The sequence below is a fragment of the Nuphar pumila genome, chromosome 11, assembly GCF_984573655.1.
Source record: "Nuphar pumila chromosome 11, dmNupPumi1.hap1.1, whole genome shotgun sequence".
NCBI classification, from domain to species: domain Eukaryota; kingdom Viridiplantae; phylum Streptophyta; class Magnoliopsida; order Nymphaeales; family Nymphaeaceae; genus Nuphar; species Nuphar pumila.
This window is the reverse complement of record NC_143259.1, coordinates 98,018,394-98,031,615: the sequence shown is the minus strand read 5'-3', so window position 1 is coordinate 98,031,615 and position 13,222 is coordinate 98,018,394. Positions and strand designations below refer to the sequence as shown.

Here is a 13,222-nt window from a genome sequence, read left to right as displayed (position 1 = left end):
GATATACATGGTGGTACAAATTGTTTCTCCCTAAATTTTTTTAGAAAGATTTGCATGTGCCAACATGGACCTTGCTATATCCATTAGAGTTTCATTCCTTCTTTCTGCTACACCATTTTGTTGAGGTGTATAAGGCATAGTTGTATGATGAGTTATGTTATTATTATTGCAAAAAGTTTTAAACTCTTCAGAGTTATATTAACTTCCTCTATCAAATCTAATAACTTGAATTTTTCTTTCTAGTAATCCTTCAACTTCATGTTTAAATGCCTTAAACTTTTCTAGAACTTCAAATTTCTTAAAGATTAGGTATATGTATCTATACCTTGAGTGGTCATCTATGAATGTGATGAAATATGATTTCCTTTCATATGTTTCTACATTTAAGGTTTCATAAATATCTGTGTACAAAAACTAGTAAGTCACATAACCTACTTTCCTTAGAAAAATATTTTCTAATCAATTTTCTTGATATGCATGATTCACATCTTTCAAATTCTATATTTTTAGGAGAAGGTAATAATTCTAGACTAATTATTCTTTTCATTTTATTAACATTTACATGTTCTAACCTTAAATGTCATAAATATGCATCAACATTAAATGCACAATCAATATAACCAAAAATATTGATTGCATTATTTATAGGAGTTATATTTAAATGAAAGAGACCATGCTTAGCATCATAGCGACCCCTGAGCTTCACTTTTCATCTTTCTCAATAGTGACCTTGTCACCCTGAAAGCAAATTTTGAAGCTCTTTTTAGCAAATTCTCCTACTGCTAAAAGATTCTTTCTCATAGAAGGTACATAAAGTATATTTGTCAATAGAACACTAGTCCCTTCTATTTGAAGCTTGTAGGTCCCTATCCCGACCACATCACTATAGGTGTTATTTCCTATATACACCTTATGATCTCCATACTTCAGCTGCTTTAATTTCATGAGTCTTTCCTTTGACTTAGACACATGTTGCGTCATCCCTGAATCAATCCACCATCTTAGGAGATCACTATCTATGATCAATGATTCAAACATAGTGCAAACTATTTTACATTCTCCATTTACTTGATTTTCTAGATTCTCTTTCTTGGTTCTATTTGAGCAATTATTCTTGAAATGCTCAATCTTTTTGTAAGAAAAACATGCTCTCTTGATTGCAGTCTTAGAGTTCTTGGTTTGCACTGGATGATTTTTGTTGAATTTATTCTTCTTAAATTTTATAAAGAATATGCCTTTAGGCTTGAACCTATGAGAGGTTGTTGGGAAGGATTCTTAGGTATTCATGATTTATTTCTTTCTTTTTTTTTACATGTGCTCTTACTCAAGAGCTAATTGCAGAGGAAGCTCAGTTAGAGTTAAACTTTTCTATTTTAACCTAATGGCATATGACACCATCTTTCAAGTTAGAGGAAGGCTGTTTAGTATGGTGGAGATTTACATCTGTTCAGGAATATCATTTCCAGCTATGGCTAAGTCCTTAGCCATTACCAGCATCTGATTCACATGATCGACTATATTGTCTGACTCTTTCATCCTGCATGAGTTGCATTGCTCCAAAAGAAGTTGAATGTGGGTTTCTGAAGTCATATCATACTTTTTTCTGACTTCTTCCATCAATTTCTTTGTAGTGTCAAAGTTTTCAAATACTCAGATGAGGTCATCTTGCATGAATGTTAAAAGAGTTGCTCGAGCAAGTCGATCATCCTCGATAAACTTATTATAAGCTTTCTTCTTTTCTTTACTAGATTTATTAGTTAATGAAATTTTTATATTATTTAATATATATAGAGTCTTGTCATGTGTTAATAAATACTTTATCTTCCTTCTTTACATTCTAAAATTCATCCCTTTATGTTTTCTGATTTTGGACAACTCAGTCATGACTACTCGATTTGCCATTTTCCTAGTTATAAATAAATATTAGGATAAATAAACTTATTTCAACTAATATTTGTGGATATAACTAGTTTTGATCCTTCTAAACAAGTTTAGCATGTAATAAGATACTTAAATGTGCAAGAAATACAAAAAAATGATAAATTCTAAATACTTTTAACAAAAACAAGTACTAGGTGGTTTTTAGAAACTCAAGACCACCTTACTGCAATTTCAAAAAACAAAAGAGGCTTTGTGTAAGCAAAAACACATAAACCTCTTTCTGTAACTTTCTGAGTTAAACAAAATGTTTTGATCCTCTTTCTGCAATATAAAAAAAGATTAGATGCCTTATTCTATAAAAATTCAATAAAGCAGAACACTTTCTAAAAATTTTGAGTTTATCAGAAAAGATGAACCACCTTTTTGTAATTTTTAGAATAGCAGAAGCCTCTTTAAGAAAATACAAAACAGAAACCTCAAAATGAATTTTTTTGGAGTTAAATAGAAAGATTCAACCATCTTCCTATAAATTCAAAAAACTAAAAGTATGTTTCTATAAAAAATGATAAGCAAAGACTTATTTCAAAAAAATTAGAAAGTAAGCCCCTTTCTAAAATTTCTAGAAAACAAACCCTCCGAGCAGAATTTCTAAGGGGCCCTAAATGGAATTAACTAAAATGTATGGATTAAACAAAAATTAAATATTTTTTTTATTTTTTTTAAGTAATAAAATAAGGGTTCTCAGCCCTTCTTCTCGAAACTCCTTTTCAAGTCTCCTTCTTCAGCGATGAGGCCACATGACAGTGGAACCGACCACTGGACTGGCCAACATGCTACACCAGGCAAAACACCGGTGATCGGTTCGATGGTGGCATGTTGCACCAGAGGTGGTCATCGACGATCACCACAAGATCTCAGGGAATGAGGCCACCACCGGCGATTTAAAACAAGGTTTTGAGGGCTAGAAAAATTTGGCCAACAGTCCATGGCAACGACGCCTCTATCGTCACCTTCGGCGACGGATTCAGCCACCGAACTGATAAAAAAAGAGATGAGCACAATTCTGAGCCTTCTAATTTTTTTCCCTTTCCCCTTTTTGTCTCAACAGCTCAGCTGACACCTCTTATATATCGGCAAGTGATTTTTGGTGGGTCAAGCCCCTTCCCCTAGTAGATCACCTTACGATGAACCCCAGACCATCAATCGATGGTGAGAGGAATGCAGAGAGAGAGAAAAGAGGAAGCCGAACCTTTTTTCTGTCATGATTTTTTTTTGTTTCTAGGGTGTTTCTGAAATCCCCAAAAAATTGTGATTCGTCCCCTTCACCCTCTCTAGAGATGAATTTTCTCCTTAGGTGGCTGACGGTTTGAGCCCTTCACAGAACCGACTGTCGCGGTTTTTGGCGAAGAGCTCTGTTGTGTGGAGTTTCTCCGTGGGTGGTCGGCGATTTGAGCCCTTCATAGAACTGACTGCCATGATTTTCGATGAAGAGCGCTGCCGTGTGAGGCAACGCTTCTTCTCAGCTTATATATAAGAACTTGACATATTAGGCCCCATTTCTCATTTTGCCCTATAGGTTTTAAGTGTTTTATGATAGATTTGAACTGTTAGATATGTTTAGCATGACTAATTTAATGAAAATCAACTCTTGGATCATGTTTTTTTGACGAAAAAACATGTTTTTATGAGTAAAAAAAATTGGTACTTTCATAGCCATTGATTGTGGATCATCGAAAAAACCTGTATACAGGTCATATTCCAGAGATCCAAAAGTTGGTTTCCATAAACAAAACCAATAGATCACATCTATGGTGTTTGACGTGAGAAAAAAATACTTAAAACTATGATTTTTGAAAGAGCCTAACGAGACCTAACGAAAAAGAGGGGCTAAGAAATGCATATATATATATATATAAGTGAGCTAAAAGTTGAGAAAGAAAAATGAGATATTTAATCCAACTAAAGTGTATTAAAGATGGCAAAGAGAAGGTGGATGATCAAATTAAAGAAAGATGAGAAAAAAATTTGTTAACTATTAAATGAATAATTAAATAATAAGGTAGAGCAAGAGAGAGATTTTAACCAAGGAATGGTGGATGGGATTGATGAGAAGGAAGTGAAAATGTCTATAAAGAATACAAAGAACAAACCACTTGGGCTAAATGATATATACTATTGAATTTTGAATGTTAATGGGTAATATTAAAATAATATGGTTAACTCTATTATTTAATAATATTTTATTGATAAAAAAATGCCAAAAGAGTGAAGACAAAGTATATTGATTCCTGTATATAAGAATAAAGGTGACACATCATGAAACTATGAAAGATGATAATAGAGCAATGTCTCAAAAGATAATCAAATGTATCTAAGAATCAATTTGGCTTTATATCAAGAAGATCAACAATAAAAGCTATTTTCTTATTAAGATAACTTATAAAAAAATTTAAAGAGAATGATAGAAATTTGCTTATGGTTTTCATAGATTTGGAGAAAGCTTGTGACAAAGTGATCGATGTTAAGGAATAAATAGATCCCTTATAGATATATTAAAATAATTCAAGATATGTATGCAAGGGCAATTATGACAATTAGAACTACATGTAATGAGACAAGGTTGTTATCAATTACGGTTGAGTTATATCAAGGGTTTGGTCTAAGTACACAACTTTCTACTTCAGCTATATATGAAATAATGTCTTGTATCCACGTAGAATTCTCTTGGTGTTTTATCTTTGCATATGTTGTAGTACAGGTTAGTCAAGATAAAGACGACATACAAAAGCAACTAGAACTTTGGAGGAGCATACTATAGAAAATAATTTACTAATTAGTAGAACACAAGCTTGATATATGGAGTGCCAGTTTAGTATAGAAGCTAGTGATAGCAATGTCATAAGAATACAAGATATGCTTATTCAATAATGTCATAAGTTTCGATATTTAGGGTCTATATTACTACAGAGTGAGGGGTTTGAAGAAGATACCACTAATAGGATCAATGCTAGTTGGGTTAAGTGGAGATAGAGTAGTTGTGTGTTATGTAATAAAAGAGTGCATTTATAACTCAAAAGGATATTTCTACAAGACTGATACACTATTATATGGAGCTAAATGTCAGGCACTGAAAAGATACAATGCATGTTGTAGAGATATGCATGCTAAGATGGATGTATGGGATTACAAGCAGTAATAAAATTAAAAATAAATATATTAGAAAGTGCCTAGAAGTCAAACCAACAAAGAATAAAATAAGTGAAGTCGTTTAAGATGGCTTGAACATGTTGCGCGGAGTCCTCTCATGGTGCGTGTGAGAAAGACTTTGATGATATAAGTAGGAGCATGAAAAAGAAGACAACTAAAGACTTAAAAGTGGATAGTTAGAGGTGACATGAAAGGTTGTAAAGCAACTGAAGTTTTAGCTCTAGATATATAGAAATGAATAGAATAACTCATAAAACCAACCCATGTAGTTGGGATAAGGTTTGATGATAATGAATGCCCTTCACTATACTAATTGGGACAATTTTTACTATTTCAGCATCAAATTGGCTGAAAACCATCAGGGTGGCACCCTCCATGTTAGCGGGTATGACCTTAACAGTTGCAGCCAATCTGAAGGTGGAACGTAGCCAGAAAATGCTAGAGTGTAGCACCATCATGGTACACTGAAGTGTATGAAACATTTTCTCATAGTCACTAGAATATGAGAACTACCATGTGAACTAGGCATTTTCAACATTTCTTTTGCAAATTCAACTATGTAGATGTGTTTGACATGGTGAATTTGCCAGGAATCAATGGTTGAATTGTGTATATTAGATGGAAAGATAAAAATATTTATGAAGATTATAAACTGTTGATTTTAAAGGATTAAAAAATCTAGTTTATGCATCATAATTGGATGATTCAACAGCTGGTGCTTTTGAAACAAACATGTTGAACACATCCATACAGTTAGATTTAAAAGAAAAGAATAAAAAACACATGAAAATCGTGGTTCAAATAGTAGTTCTCATATTCTAGTTTTGGCACCATTCAAAAAATCTATTTTCCATATAGTCACTAGAATTATGAGCATTTTCAATGTTTTATATAATTCTTTGCCTTCAATAACACCAAATATAACCCCATATATATATATATATATATATAGGGAAATTAAAACCACAAAATGGTTACGGTGCTAAATGACTCATGCTAATGGATTTTTTATAATTTTTTTGAAAATTTGACCCCATAGTTCAACATGATTGATTTACTCGAAATCAACACTTGGATTATGCATTTTAGATGAAAAAATGGTATTTAGAGCCTAAAAAAATTATAAAAATTGTAAACCATTGTTTTTTGAAATCTTATAAAAACCTATTCATGCATCATAATCAAATGCTCCAAGAAGTGATTCCTATCAAAACAAGCATATATATCATTTAGCATGCTCAAAATTTTGAAATACTTCGAAAATTCAATAACATGTTTCATTTAACACAGATTTTCCTATATATATATATATATATATATATATTAAGAGGAAGAGAGATTCTATCAACTCTTTTGGTTCCGTATTCAAGAGAAATACCAGTCTTAGCAAATATTACAAATGTCAAAATCAAGACGAATAGCCACCACAATCGGAAGCATACAGGAAATTTCATGCTTTCACGTGTACGAACAATCCCCTGAATTTAAGGACCATCAATTAGCTACAAAACAATTCCCGTGAGAATCCATTCCCTCTCACTTTGGCACCATTCATCATTGATACCAAAGAGACAACAAGCCACAGCTAGACACTGAGCCATCTTCCTTGTTCAAATCAATTGGAGACCCTTCCTTTGACCTCAACATACCCTTATCACACTTCCTTTGTTTAGAGATATCAAAGGGGTTGGGCACGCCATCTGCATCTCTGATCACTCTCTTCAAACCCTTCTCTCTCTTCTCTTGGCCATCCTTGTCTTCTTTCCTTACACTGTTCTGCACTGGTGAGCAGTTGTCAAAGTCTTCCAATTGAAAGGCAGGCTGCCAAATACTGCAGTTGGTAATGGATGGCTTCAACAGTAACTTCTTCTTTATCAGTTTCACCCTCTCTGCTTCTCTGTCCACTAGAGCACAGAATGCAAGGATCTCCGGCGAATTCGCCAATGGATCCACTGGGTTATCGCCTTTTCCTTCCATTCTTTACTCCTTTTTGATCTTTATTTGAAACCGTTTGGAACTCCAGAGGTGTATATAGATGAGATGTAATCCGCCTTTGGATCTGTTAAACCACCTTTATAAAAGGAAATTAACGTCTTCTAAATTCATAACTTCAAATTCTGGCTTTCGATTTTCATGCATGAAACAAGAAAATGCAAGGAAGATTCTAAAACTGTTGTCTGCGCACCCATGCAAACGCGGGACGAGTGGACGCAAAATTGGTGCGTTCGGACTACGGTTATTTGACGTCTGCCTCTGTTCCGTAGTCCCTTTCCCTCTCCCCACAGAACAGTGAACACAAAAAAAACAAATTTTTTGGGTTACGTGGACAGGGGAGAACAGTGTGTCCTGTTCTGTTCTAAGGTGTGTGTGGGCGTTCGGGCAGAACAGTGTAAAGGTCCTAAAACCTAAACCACATAATGATCCAACTGCTTTTGCACGTGCAATAAGGGCCTGATCGGGTGATCAGATTCGGGTTTAATTAGCATGAGCATTATTTTATCAGATTTCCTTGTACCTAGATCCGAAAGGGTTTTACTGGGGCCTTACAAAAAAAAAGGGGGTTTTACCGAGCAATGATACGGTGCACTGTAACCCACCGTATTTATGGTGTGAAATGCGATGTACCAGTTGGTTGGTGGGCCCATGGTCAGGGCCTTCACGTGGGTGATGGTCCTCAACACCACATAGTAACAAATATTGAGACAAAATTCAATTTCTGGCCAAAAATAGGCAAAAAATTAATTTGCCGAATAGTTACCATGTTAAACGCGATATATTCATAATATCGCTTCAACTTAATTATATCGCACGTTTTTTTCAAAATAAGCGATACAAGCACGAGCCATTTTTTCTGGCTTTGCCTTCCTTAATTAAGTCGATATAAGCTTAACTATGGGGTTATTTTGTGAGGGGTCATTTGGTATTTTCAGTTTTTTCAGAGTCTCGAGTGCTGATACATCATGGTTTCGGTTGCTTCCCCTTCGTGGAAGTAACCAGTGGGCAATCTTATGATGCTAAGCGACCTACTTTGGTCAATGATTTGAAGACGGTATCGTGATTCCCCCTTTTCAACGGGGGGCACCATGCTCGTTTTTTTCTTAAAGGCAAGCTGGAGAGTTAGGTTAGGGATGACGGTGGATGGAGGTGGGGCCGGGGGACAAGGTCTCCACCCCTGCGCCCCATCCCAAAATTCTGTCCTCCATTCCTGGTTTCATGTCTTTCATCCCTGATTTAAATGAGGCAAGGTGGGGCGGGACCCGTTTTACCTCAGTACTATCTATCGGGGATGGGGGATAGGACATGGCCGGGCAAGGCAGGGTGGGTGTAAACACCTCAAAATTTTCAAAATTTTGTAAAAAAAGTTTGTAATGATCACAGTGAGGCCCGTTTTTCCCACTGCCATCCCTGGACTTAATGGTCATTTATGACTGCATGATAGGTCTGAGGTAGCATATTCCTATCTCATGACCACATGTCCCACAAGATTTGAAGGTTACCCTAATTATAAAGGGTTCTTTGAATGGTTCTACTTATCCAAATAAATTGAGAGAATCTGGGATATTTAATTATTGAACTAGCACAATGCCGTTTCCTAACTTACCTACATCAAGAAAACCTATTGATGTCACATTGGTTGCTTTAAGAAGTTAAAGGAAAGGCACGTCATTTGTTGATCTAGCAAGATGGTGATTTACTATCAAAGTGGGAAGGTTTCTAAAGTTCTACTTGTTTATGGTTGTTGAATGGGATCATTAATTTTAGAAATCGGGAAATGATCCAACTTCTGGTGTTCTAAGGCTTTACTAATTATGTTCCATTACAATTAGCTCAATTACGAGTCTTGGGTTTTGATAGGGTATGGAGGGATAAACTACCTGACTGGTTTCGTTTTAGGTTTTGAGTAATTTGTATGTGGCTACATGACTGGTTACGGTCTGCCGAACACCAGTTTGCCTATCAGAAAGGAAGGCCTTACAAAAAAAAAACTACACCCTTAAGCCTTATTATCCCATCAACTTGTTTGGAAAAATGACTTGATTGGGGAACGCAAGCAGCTGTCTATGAGTTGCAGCCCAAAGGAGAGAAACTGGAAACCATGTGAAGGACCATCCCTATCCTTACCATGTGAGCCACTCTCAATATATACCCTACTGAAGCCCATCAAGGTGATCTGGACTAGCTTCTAGGCTGCACTTCTATAGATGCTTTCCATAGCATATATATGATTTAAAAAAATTTGTTTTTATAATAGGGTAATTATCTAACATGAAATGGAATTTTATGAGAGCAATTATTTAATATGAGGAATGGCAATCCACTTAGCCTTTTTTTTTTTTCCTTTTTTACTAACAAGTGTTGCTTCTTTTAGATACAACCAAGTCATTTCAACAATTTATTCAGTACTTGTTAAGATATAAGATGCCCTTGATCGATGCATGCATCCAGTCATAACTCTAGCAAGTGAAAACAGCCTAAGGTGCTAATTAATAACTCTCCTAGCGGATTATGGTGCAGCTGATTTTAGCCTAGTTTAATAAACCAAGAATGGAAGATTTATTGGTGGGGCTAGCCAAGAACAAAAGCAAACTACAACAATGCCCTTCTCACCTAAATATGAAGCAGATTCAGACATGATAATGAAGATGATTATCATAAAACTAAAGAAGTAAACTAGAGAAGTGACTTTTGTTTTGTTAGGCCATAGGGAAAACCCTTCATCATCGACTACACATTGGCTTCCCTCCAGTTGGTAAAACCCTTGAGGTCCCCCTTGCCCATCAGGGAATACATTCTGCTTCTGCCTTACTGCAAGGGACACCCCATAGGTATTGAACTTGTGACATTTCGTCAACTTAGTGACATTCACAAGTAGCCCTTACCAGATAAGTAGAGCCCTTGTGGGTTGTGGGCTGGAGAAGGGGGCATAATGCTATGCATAATGATGATGATGTTGCCCCAGAGGGGTTTGGCATGGTGGGATGGGGCTTAGGCTGCTAGTCAGGCGGGCTACGTTCAAATCCTGTGGGCATCACCCCTTGCTCAATCCGAAGCATGGTGACTCCCTAGGAGCAAGGGGGTAAACCCACAAAGTTTTATGCTGTCAGGATACTGATCTAAGTATGACAGGCACAGCCAGCACGGCTAGGTCTCTAATCCTGAGGGCCGTTTCTTCGTGCAGATATCAAAAAAAATAATGTTGATGTTGTTTTTGAAGATATGATGATTATGAGATGTTGGTGGCAAGGATTTGTTCTCACCATTAATGAAAGGAGATCCTAAGGCGCTTCTCCATGTGCTTGATCTTCCCTGGATTAACGATGGAGATGAAGCTTTCTTTTTGTTGGAGATGCAGAATCAACCCGCAGGAACACCAGCAGGAGCAGCGTGAATGCAATTTGCGAAGAGCCTCTCAGGTGGTATTTAACATCGACATTGATTCTAAGGCACACGATCGAAAGAATCGTGCAAATACAGTACCGTAGAGAGAGAGAGAGTTATTGACCGTGAGATTTGTGAATTGTGGTCATCCGCCCAGAGGGAAGGAGTTTTCTTCTAGAACGTCTCGGTTGCGCGTGGAATTGGAAGCAAACCCACGTGAGATTCTCATTTGCAATATGCCACCAAACTCTGTTTCACCTAAGCACCTTTTGCCTCTGAAAAAAAATGGGCACTCGCAGTCATCGTTGTGTTTTTTTCTTTTAACAAAATGGACAAATGTGTCCCTAGCAACATTACAAACTCAGAGTAGTTGGTGAGTCAGTCATAGGAAGTAGTCTTCTTTGAGCATCGTCGACCTCAATTCCTAGTTACTTCCTTGGGCGAGGGTGTTGTGTGTTCTCCTCGAAACACAAATTCGTGTGTTTACGGAGGAATATCTTGGGACCCGCGATAATTCATATGCCATTGTTGCCCACGATGACTTTATAATAAAATAACATATAAAAAAGGTAGATATACTTTTGACAAAAATGTCCTCTCGTAAGATAGAGATGTGTTGGACGAAAATGTCCTCCCGCTCCCCGTATATAGATTTGCACGTCCCGCCTTTGTTTTTAGCTTGTGCTACAACACATGGCCGCCTTCTCGTTCCTGGCTTGTGTTAGATAGAAAGTGTTTCCTAGTTCATTCCAACCTCGTGGAGATAACTATAAATCGAACGACTGGTTCGATCATTCGTGGGCGTCAAAAGAGGATTTGTCGGCCATCTCTTTTTACAGTCTTCTCTTCTTCTTCATTTTCGTAAGGCAGTATGGAAAAAAACAATGACACACAAACATTTCAACAAGTGTCATTAAAGCATCGTGAGTACCTTTCCATGTCATCGTGCTATTGTTGAAGAATGTATGTCATCGTGAGTGTCATTAAGGCATTATTTTGTTATTCCAGGTAGATTTTATCGTTTCAACGGTTGAAAACTTGAAGACATTTGTAAGACGTTGGGACCTACTGACAAGAATGCTTGGTTACAGATGCGATCAAGGGCCTCTACCCCATCCGGTATCGTCCATTCACTCAGTATATGCAATATAACACAAATTGCGGTTGTAGTAACGTGTATATCGATTTGTAAGATACTGTTTTGTTTGTAATATATTATGTTGAATTGTCGTATATCGATTTGTAAGATATTATGTGTTTTCTAGTGTCGATTTGTGAAATATTATTTTGTTTGTTGATATCGATTTGTAATATTATGCTGAATTGTCATATATCGATTTGTAACCTATTATGTGTTTTATAGTGACGATTTGTGAGATATTGTTTTGTTTGTTAATATCGATCTGTAATATGTTATGTTGAATTGTCATATATCGATTTGTAAGATATTATGTGTTTTCTATTATCGATTTGTGAGATATTGTTTTATTTGTTAATATCGATTTGTAATATATTATGTTGAATTGTCGTATATTGATTTGTAAGATATTATGTGTTTTCTATTATCGATTTGTGAGATATTGTTTTATTTGTTAATATCGATTTATAGTATATTATGCTGAATTGTCGTATATGAATTTGTAAGATATTATATATTTTCTACTGTCGATTTGTGAGATACTATTTTGTTTGTTACTATCGATTTGTAATATATTATGTTGAATTGTCGTATATTGATTTGTTAGATAGTTTGTATTTTCGAGTATCAATTTGTTAGATATGGTGTTGTTTGTTAATATCGATTTGTAAGCTATTATGCTTAACTAATCAGTAGCCTTTGTTATATGCATCTTGAATAAATTGTAGTAAACGTATGTGTTGGCTAACGCAAATTGATATTTTGCACATGACAGTGTTGAGCATATCAGCTAGTTGCAGTGAAGATGACATATCTCAATCATTGGAAAGTCATGGAGCAACAAACATCTGTACTATCGACACACCTGAAGAATTGAATATGTGCACTAATGATGCACATGATAAGAAGGGTGCAAGCATTGGATTCACTCTTGACTTGAATATTCCAGCAGACGAAATACAAATTAATAATGAGGTAGATGATCATGACAATGTACTTGACAAAGGTGCAGGCACCTCAAGTCTACATGATAGTACACTTGACTTTGTTCCCGTAAAGGGAATGCAGTTTAATAATGAGGAAGTTGCATACAAATTTTATAAAGATTATGCCTTAAAACTTGGCTTTAGTGTTAGAAGGTATTCTTGGGCAAAAAATGCACAGGGTGTCGTGGTGAGAAAGGCATATGTTTGTTCTACGCAAGGTTGGAAGAAGTCAAGTGGAAATTCAACAAGGAGCAAGCCAGATTCAAGATGCGGTTGTCCAGCGAGAATGGTGTTAAGAAGACTTCCGAATAGAAAATATGTAGTTCGTACTTTAATCAATCATTATAACCATGAATTAGCTGCTTTATTTGTGACTCCTATGTTAAGGTCAAATTGTAAAGCCACTGAAGCGCATGTTGTAATTGCTGAAATAGTTGATACCACCGACATTGCACCAAGGAAGACATATAATTTCTGTCGCACGTAGATGGTTGTCACGAGAATATACCATTCACACCTATGGATCTAAGAAACCACTTGAGAAGGAAGATGTCAGAAAACATGAAGAATGAAAAAATATGTTCTTTGGTTGATTACCTACAGAAAAAATCAAACATTGACTCTGGTTTCT

The 13,222-nt window shown here is 36.0% G+C and overlaps 1 long non-coding RNA gene across 1 annotated transcript; it reads right to left on the bottom strand.

The window, feature by feature from the left end:
- Nucleotides 1-6,567: 6,567 nt before the first annotated feature.
- Nucleotides 6,568-10,478, bottom strand: LOC149822576 (uncharacterized). Its single transcript, XR_016426066.1, has 2 exons — nt 10,347-10,478; nt 6,568-7,159 (listed from the first exon to the last, which is right to left on the bottom strand). It is a non-coding gene; the product is annotated as an uncharacterized LOC149822576 (long non-coding RNA).
- Nucleotides 10,479-13,222: the final 2,744 nt, after the last annotated feature.